The sequence below is a fragment of the Medicago sativa genome, chromosome 8, assembly GCF_051527215.1.
Source record: "Medicago sativa cultivar Bolivia chromosome 8, Bolivia_mono, whole genome shotgun sequence".
Lineage (NCBI taxonomy): Eukaryota > Viridiplantae > Streptophyta > Magnoliopsida > Fabales > Fabaceae > Medicago > Medicago sativa.
In genome coordinates, this window is record NC_140756.1 from 80,211,997 (window position 1) to 80,221,953 (window position 9,957).

A 9,957-nucleotide genomic window follows, 5' to 3' on the forward strand; every position below is an offset into this window, starting at 1 on the left:
TAGGCTTACTAGTTTGAGATAGAACTTTTCTTGTGTGATCAAGAATAGTAGAAGCCTGCTGAGGTTGATAATACAGAGTGTAACGGACTGATCTGGTGTGATCAACAAATTATAGTGTTATTCAGAAGTTTCTGATAGCAGGATACTATAGTGGATAATCTCACACGTAGTGTGGGGACTGGACGTAGCCGGTTAGACGAACCAGGATAAATCTCTTGTGTTCTCTCTCTTCTCTCATCTCTTAATTTCTGGCCGTCACATATAACTATAATTAAATATATTAATTTTCCAGAGTGCTCTGGTCCTTAAAACTAAAATTAAATAATTAACCTACCACTTAATAATTATCCAGAACTTTCTGGTCCTTTATCGCTTTATTTATTTCAGTTATATATATCCAGAGTTTTCTTATCCTTTATCGTTTTATTTATTTCAGTTATATATCCAGAGTTTTCTGGTCCTTTACTGCTTTATTTATTTCAGTTATATATCCAGAGTTTTCTGGTCCTTTACTGCTCTATTTATTTCAGTCTTTTATTCCAGAACTTTCTGGTCCTTTTATTTATTTTACTATCCAGAGTTCTCTGGTCCTAATATTATAATATTTTATTATAACTAACACTAACCAAGATTTTCTTGAGCATATATTTTTATTTAACTTCCAGGAATAATTTTTAAAAGGGTCACAATTCAAACCCCCCTTTCTTGTGACGTTTATTGCTACTTCAAATTCAAATAAAATATATGTATTAATTATTGTAATGTTTGAATGATATTAATAAAACGAGAGTTATATTTATTAATTTTGTTTTTTATTTGTATTTATATTTGCATTTATTTTATGTTCAGGATTATGTATTGAATAAATAAAATCGAATTTATTTTCTAATTTTGTATTTAATGAATAAATAAATTAGAATAAATATTGAATAAGAATAAAATCGAATTTATTTTATAATTTCGAATTTATTTTAAGTGCATAAATAAATTATAATTTATTTTAAGTTCATAAATAAATTAGAATATAGTAAATAAATAATTAGAATAAAGTGAACAAATAATTTAGAGTAAAATAAATAAAATAATTTTGTCAAAAAAAAGTAAATAAAATAATTTAGAATAAAGTAAATAAAATAATTTGATTATAGTGAATAAATTTAAAAAAAGTAGCCACTAAGCGTCACTTAACTTAACTTGCGCTTTATTTTACACTTCCACTAGTTAACTAGCCCAAGGGCATTATAGTATTTTCAGCTGGGTGCGAGCGAAAAGTTCAGGGGAGAGCAAAATTCTTAAAAACATGGCCCAATAAGCTTGAAGCCCGAATTGGGTTTGGCTGGGTAAATGGTCGATTCAGTTATTATTATATATAGACTTTAATATGTGTTTCGTCCTTGTAATCAGAAGTCATTTAAAAATTAGTCCCTGTAATCGTTAATCCTGGCAAATTACCCTTGCAAAATCATTTAAAATTTTGTCCCTTAACCCACTTAATGACTGCCACGTCATTACTTTGATGGCGTGGCGCTGTTAATTGGTCAACCCACACGTGAAATGACAGTTTTACCCCTATCTTCATCTTCTTCTCATTCCCTCTTCTTCTTGATCTGCAAACGCGTCCATTTTGAGACGACATCATCGCCGCCATCCTCCTCAGACTTCCAGTGAGCTAAAGCCTAAATTGACGTTTTGTTTTCTGCTATTTCCTTCTTCTTCAACTGCTGAGCTATTCACACCTCCTTCAAAATTGTGAACTGAGCAACTTTAAAAATAAAACGTTTCGAATTTAGTTCACATATTTCCTTCTTCCAAAAATCATCTACTTTTTGTTACATTTTTCTTGGTTTGTCTCTTTTTTACTTGAATATTTCAGACTAAGACTGATCAAGCGAAGCAACTGAGAGGTAGATTCACAAATTTTCTTTTCTTCAACATCTTATTTTTTTCTTCATGTGTATGTGGATTTTTTAGTTTAAAATAGTTTAGAGACCAGGCGTTACCCGGGTTAGATATTAAATACTCCCTCCGGTCCTAAATATAAGCAAATTTAACTTTTTAGGTTCATTCAATGAATAATGTATGTGGTTCATATTATGGACCACATACATCATTAATTGAATGAATCTAAAAAGTCAAATTTGTTTATATTTAGGACCGGAGGGAGTAAGTTTTATAAGTTTGTGTGCATGAATACACGTGTCAGTATATTAGATTGAATTTATTTAAATTTACAATTATAATAAGATCATAAAAATAAATATAAATGATGAGATGAATGTCCAATGCAAAAATAAAAAGTGTAACAAAATCAATAATGAATTAGTCCAAGTGGTAAGAGTTTTGGGTCCCTTTAAACATGTGGTCATGAGTTTGTTTCGTGGCTCATGCGTATGAGAGAGAAAAATCGATTGAAAGGGAAGAAAGTGGTTGAATGATATAGTGCTAAAAGATTAGTAATAACTAATTGAAGTTTCTTTTCCTAAAAACAAATAAACAAATTGGAGTGTTTTAATCATAAAATAAGATCGTATATGTAAATTTTGTTGAAAGTATTATGTGTAGTTTGTTGAGATATTTCTGCTACATAAAATATTAGAAATTCAATAAAAATTTAAAGAAAATATTGAGTGCATGAGATCAAAAGTTTGTTGAGATATTTATATGTTAAATAAAATATTGGTTTTTAAAAATAGAAAAAATAATAAAAATATTGAGAATGAATGTGGAAGTGATATGTGGCATAAAAAAAATCTTACCTTATATATATACTATTTATATTGATATGATGCCATTTCAAAATTTGTAGGTGTGGAAATGGAGGGTGAGTTGTTATGATGAAAATTCATCGATAAGCTTCCTCTTACAAGAGCACCGTCGGAGTGCAGTAACTCTCATCAATTTCACCGTCAACAACAGCACCGTCGAAGTTTTCTTTCTCAACAGCACCGTTGGAGGGCACTTATGTAATTCAAGTATTTATTTTTAATTTATTTACCCAATTCTCTCACTTTACACGTTATAATTTTTAATTTTCCTTTCAAATCATTCTCTCTTCTGACAAAAAAAAAAAAAAAAACTCATTCTCTCTTGTGTTCCTGCAATTGCAACAGTAGAGTTTATCTTTTTTTACGGTACCATCCTCGTCTCAGCTCTTTCGTCTCAACCCCCTCAATGCCGTGAAGGGGCAATTTCTATTAGATTCAACCTGATAAAAATGAAAACTACATATCTGGATTCTGACAAATCCTCCGTCTCCAACGAAGAAGACTACGGCGGTTCCGATAGCTTCCATTTGTGTCCGCAATTGGGAATTGATCCAAAGGAAGTACCGCCGCCGTTTAACTTTGAAACAATTCAAATTGAAATCTGCATCATGCTTTTGGAATTAAAATATAAAAGCAAATTGCTTTTCCTCCTTGAAATGAAAATCGAAAAAAAAAAGTAACAAAAAAAAAAAAAACTCTTTAACTCTCTTTAAATCTACCATGTGCGTGTGTGGCTTTCAGCACAACAATGATGAGTATTGAGGGAGAAGAGGTAGGATCAGAAAAATTAAAAAGGTAATCGTTGAATTACATAAGTGCCCTCCAACTTACTTGTTTTGAAAAGGAATCATTGAGGTTTTTTGTCCAAACATAGAAGGTGGTCAATGCTAAACCATACCTTCATAAAAGTGGGTGGGTGTTTCATATATATATATATACTAGACCACCCACCCGTGCTGTCGCACAGGTCATATCGATTGGAAAGAAAACATGTAAATATATTGAAATTAATGTGCTTGTGGTACAAAATAAAATGTTGATAATAAAATTACAATGAAAAAAAAGACCTTAGGTCGGTAGATTGCAGAAAATCTCCTTGTAAACTACATTAGAAGTGTTATCCATGCTAGCACCATTCTCATCAGTCATTTAAATCTTCAAACCACTCGTGGAAGTCACTTTGGATATTGCGACATAAAGTTGACCATGAGAGAATACAGGTTGAGGAAGGTACACAACCACTTGTTTGAGTGATTGTCCTTGACTCTTGTTGATTGTCATTGCAAAACATACAGATAGAGGAAACTGCCTACGTTGGAATTTAAACGGTATCCTTGTATCCGACGATGTTAGTGACAATCTAGGTATATATACCTTATCACCAATGCTGCTACATGTTATCACCTTTCCTTCAAGAACATATCTACCCATTTATGTAATTATCAATCTTGTACCATTGCATAGGCCTGCGGATTGGTCCAAATTTCTCAATAACATCACAGAGACTCCAACTTTTAACTTGATTTTGTGATTAGGTAGTCCGGATGCAGCAATGGTGTTAATTGAAGTAGCTGTGCCTTCTAGGGAAAATTTGAATCAATCAAGAATAATAAAATTAATTATAGACAATTTGGTAGTTGTAGATGATTTTTTGTTACTATATGTGTCAATGATTTCAGGAATCCTTGCTCGCAAGGCATGGCAGCCAATTATAGCAGGTATAGGCATTCATATTAACATTAGGTGCAAAATTAACATCTTAGAGCAATCAATAATTGATAGAAAACGTGCAAGGCATTGAGTTGAGTTTTCAGACTTAAATTGGTATGATCATATTCATATGCTCATATTATTAAATAAGGTATCAATAGAAAATTAAATTAAAATTATTCAAGCTTGGGTGCGATATATAGATACTATCAAATTATATCCCATTTCTATCAAAAACTATATTAAAATTCTATTATAAAACTCATTTTTTTTACCTGTATACGTTTCTTGGTAAAAATGCTATAATAATATAATATTAATGCATGATGCAGTAAAAAAACAAAATATTCAAATGCTATTATAATAGGGAGTTTCTACGATACACCCTTAAATTAAGGTGTACTGGTACACCTATTTCATAAATCAATAAGTTAACGATAATTTTTATGTAATAAAGAGATATTTATGAACTTTTATATTTTAGAAAATATTATCCCATAAAAAAACATCATTTCATTCTTTATAAGAATCATACTAAATTTTTTAACATTTTATTAAAAAAATAATCAATATTCACTATTATGAGTAATAAAAAATTTTAAAAAAATTTGAATTTTGCTTTGCCACACTTTTGATAAATAAAATATAATTATTATAATTATAAATGATAGAAAATATTTTTTCTAAATAAAATAAATCATTAAATTGTACATTTAAATACACGGGTGTACCGGTACACTCAAAATTTTCGAGTGTACCATAGAAATTGCCATTATAATAACTAATTATAGAGAAAAAACACACCATTCATTAAAAGTTGGAGTGGATTAAAGTAACTGGAGTACAGAATTGCAACAATAAAACAAAGGTTAAAGTAGAACAAAGATTGAATCCAAAATATAAACTAATGCTTGAAACCAACATCTCATCTAAAGCGCTTTTGATGAACTCCAAGAAACAACATGTCAATTAAAAGTGATCCAAACACAAATTCCATAACCACTTGCAAATCCCCAACAAATTCAACTCATTCGTCAATGATTCAACTCTCTCCATAGATAATGACACAAACTTCTTCACACCGTCTTTCGTCTCGGTCACATTATCAACATGTTCCTTAAACGTTTGTCCCATTTTTTTTCCTTTTTCCAATGACCCTTTTGTGGAATCTTGAACATTATCATAAACATCATTAGCTTTATCATAAACTTTCTCTTTAGCATTATCAACTGCATCAACAACATTGTTAACAACTTCTTTCACTGCTTCTTTGTTTGAATAAACAATATCTCTCTTCTTATCAATTGTTTATGAGGCTTTGTCCTTTGCTTTCTCCATTGCGTGTTTGCATTTACCATATGCATCACAAATAAGCTCTTTAGCATTAGGATATCCAGGCCAAGGTGGACGCAACACTGACGAATCGCGGCGGAGGAAAAGCCGGTTTGCTTGGTCGGATCGTTGTTGAAAAGGGAGACACGCCAAGGCTTAATTAGGAAAAGCGTAAAAGTCTTGAACTTGAAATTCTTGTAGGAGAGGTTATGTGAGTTGTTGTTTTCCTTTTGAAAGCATGATTGTGAATGAGTGAAGTTGAAGGAATAATAGTCTTCACAGGAATTGTCTCCATAAGACAACATTCACACATAAGATAACTAAAACACACATAGAATGAAAGATATTTACACATCGGTTAAACAATAGTAAGAGTGCAGATCTTGTAAGTTATAGTGAGCCATAGTTTTACTCTTCTTGTGAGAGACGCAGGTAGAACAAAAGGAACTCATTTGTTCCATATATAGAGAGGTAGAGATTAGGTGCATTAGTAATTGTTGTATAGGCATTGGGTAGTAGTTGCTGCATGGGAAATATACATCATTAAAAGATAAGTATTGGGCACATTGGAAAGACACAAAACATTAACTGCAGTTGTTGGAAGACAGATGGTTGGTGGCTGCACTGCACTCGTATCATTGCAAGAATCCATAAAGATGGGATGTACCCCCTCCGTCTTTTTTTATAAGCAAAAAACACTAATTCACACTTATTAAGAAAACCAATACTTAGTGATTTGAGGTATAATTTTTTGTGTTCTCCTTGGAATAAGTTTCATGGAAAGATGTAAAAATAATTTTCATTGGTTAAAAATTGTGGAGAAAATAAAAAGAGAAACAAATTGAATGCAACATGCATTTAATTTTATATTGGAAAAGATGATTTGTTTGAAAAAACACAATAATAACATAAAAGTTGGTGTTTTTTGCTTATATTTTGATACAAAGAAAATGAGATTTTTTTGCTTATATTTTAGGACGGAGGGAGTATTTATAGATGCATGAAACACATTCCATTGGTAAATGTTGCTATGGAAAAACGCAAACCTATTCAATGAATGTGATAAAGGAATATGAAGAGTCTGTAGAAATTGCTTAGAAAACCTAGTTTAGAGCCTCGTTAATGGGAAATATACATTTAATTGGCATCAAGAGATGCATTAAGCGCCTAGGCATAAGGTAAGAGGAATTTGAATTTTGAAAATCGCATTAAATGAATAGGTTTGCAAGATTTCCCGCTCAAACTAAAGAATTAGGGTTTTGCATATTTGTTTACATTGTAGCTTAGGATTAGATAATAAGGATTACCTGATTGTATAACTGCTCACTGAATATTGGTTATACAACCAGCATTGAATGGCGTGTGTAGGCAGAGCAAAAGGCAGACTTAATTTAATGTGTCGTTTTCCAATGTGAATATTAATTACCAATTTCTTTGAGTGTATTATAATGTCAGAAGCCAAAACTGCACTACTCCAAAACAACTTGAGAACAAAATGATTATTGATGTAGTGATATGCCAAGACTTTGCAAATATTTGCGGTGACATAGTCCGTTCATAAGTCTATAACCGCATCTTTGTATATTCATTTTGCATCCACATGTTGGAGATGGATTAAACATATATAAGTAGCTATAGGTCGCATATATCATGAAACTACTGTTTTAAAAATGATAGTGGAAGCACTAAACAGATAAGGTAATTTTAAAAATATACTCGTAAAAAAAAAAACTGCATTCATTTTAGACTAACAACCGCTATCTAGGATGGTGCTTTTCTTATTGGATACCATTAGTTACATATGTCTAATCACCGCGATTGAGGATATGATCTTATTAACAAATATGAATTGGAATTAAAAAGGAATGCAAATAGGACATACATTCTAATTTGATGCTATGTTGTAAACTAACTGTTAATTTCATACGCGACATATGGCAAATCACCGCTGTACATGATTATAGATGCTTATAAATGACAAATACGAAGTTATCAGTAGCATAAACTTGGTAATATACATCTGTTTACAAAGTCTGGCAGCAAAATGCACAAATTCGACAAATAAGTTAGTAATATGGTTCTAATCCGAACTTGTCTTTATGTTCCATAGATGTCATGGTTGACAACTGTATGGTGCCTTATAAAGCTAAAAGACATACTACAAAGGAATTGAATACTTTACGAAATCATTCAAATTTAAGCTGAAATAAGGATATCATTCGAAATTAAACAAAGTACGGATACAAAATGTCATACACCATAACAGGCGCTTAAAGGAGCACGAACAAATAGTACTTAAATAAGATAGAACAATAGCAAATAAGACAAAACCCATAACATCCAGACAATTGTAAAAATAATGTAAGAAACGGACTGGAACATGACACTCCTCTTAATCTTTAGGCTCAATCTTCACACATTTCAGCATGACATATTTTGTTGTAGATTGGTCGCCGTCCAACTCATAAGCCGTCAGTTCAGAAACACCCTTCTCAGCTGATCTTTTCCCCACCAGTTTGCTGCAAGGTGTCTGTTCATCCTCTTTGCCTCGATCATTCAGCTGGATGACATTCGTTTCGTTTTGATTAGCGGCAGATTTGGATGAACCAACACCCTCAACCTTCATTATACAATAAACAAAATAAGTTTTTGACATCTCAGAATTCTTTAAAGATAAAGGAAACACACTTGAAAACATTAGTTTAAAATGGCGGTGATTCTAAACTAAATAATAAACCATATAGAAATATAGTGTACTTATAAAAATTAATAAACCATATAGAAATATAGTGTACTTATAAAAATACTTCTATAAGACTGAATTTTACAAAGAATTCCGAGTACACAAGCTGACACAATTACTGGTTTATTGGTTAACATAAATGGTACATGCGTGAATAAAAGACCCAATTTTATTATTATTAGTGTTTCTTCTACAAAGGAAAAAACTACCTGCCAATGCTTCTGCAATTTTACAGATTCTACGGATCTAATAGTAGTAAAAGTAGATTGGCCACATAACAAAATATACACAGCTAGAATCAAAACTATAAGATAACAGCAAAGTTGCTTTGAAGCCTATGGTTCTAAATAGCGGTGATTATTCATTGATTAATAAGACATCTGCTTCTAATTTCCTACTTATGCATGCAACCTACATTTATGTCAACACAGAAAATATACCTAACAAAATCGCTCAAAGTAACAACGTTGTCATCATTCACATCATTTTCATCTTCAGTAATTGACTGCACAGCAATAAAAACAATGATTATACACAGTTTTTGTAAAATATGTAATTATGAACCTTGATATGGTATTGACATAGCACCTTGATATTATGAAGAACCATGAACCTTTTAACCACATCCCTCACATCAGTGATTCGCTTCACAGCATAGCTGCCCCAATTGACCTATTTGGTCACCAAAATCGTGAGCAAACAACATAGGGAGCATGACAGAAGCCTATACGAAAGAAACAAAATGATAAGCATATGATTGTGTGTCGTGTGTATATATGTAAAGCACGACATATTAAAACAACTTTAATATACTCACCCAATCAACATCATTCTCAACCATATATGTTCTATATTTCAACCTCAGCTCATATGTCAGTTGATGGATTGGGATCCAAAGGTGCTGCAATAAACCGTTGAGATGTTAATAAACGAATTATTCATAAAAAGTAAAACCAAATCTCAAATATACAAAACAGAACAGCAAGAGATAGAATGTAAAATGTGCCAATCAACATCTGGTATGAAAGAAAGGTCTGAATTCCATTGTGTGCCATGGCAGAGTGAAACAGATTGGAAGTGTAGGGAAATCAGAAAGATCAGTCATATTTATACTATCGTATGGTGCATTGCATGGGTAACTGTTACGTTGAAAAACTGCAAAACATTAATAGCAGATGTAGAGACTATTCGTATTCACATACAGGCTGTATGTCAAGAGTCTAGAGAATGTAAAAAGCTCATTTAATAGCCAGGAAGGATTGTTAAGCGCGCTATTCTAAAGAGGACTTGATTTGAAATTCAAAAATCGCATTAAGTGAGGTTAAGTCATTAGTTTCCCGCTCAAAACATAGGATTAGGGTTTTAGAAGTTTTGTTTACATTGTAGTTTAGGATTAGATAATAAGGA

The 9,957-nt window shown here is 31.7% G+C and overlaps 1 long non-coding RNA gene across 1 annotated transcript; it reads right to left on the reverse strand.

Moving 5' to 3' along the window:
- Positions 1-8,002: 8,002 nt before the first annotated feature.
- Positions 8,003-9,275, reverse strand: LOC146902057 (uncharacterized). Its single transcript, XR_015023607.1, has 3 exons — positions 9,139-9,275; positions 8,991-9,055; positions 8,003-8,427 (listed from the first exon to the last, which is right to left on the reverse strand). It is a non-coding gene; the product is annotated as an uncharacterized LOC146902057 (long non-coding RNA).
- Positions 9,276-9,957: the final 682 nt, after the last annotated feature.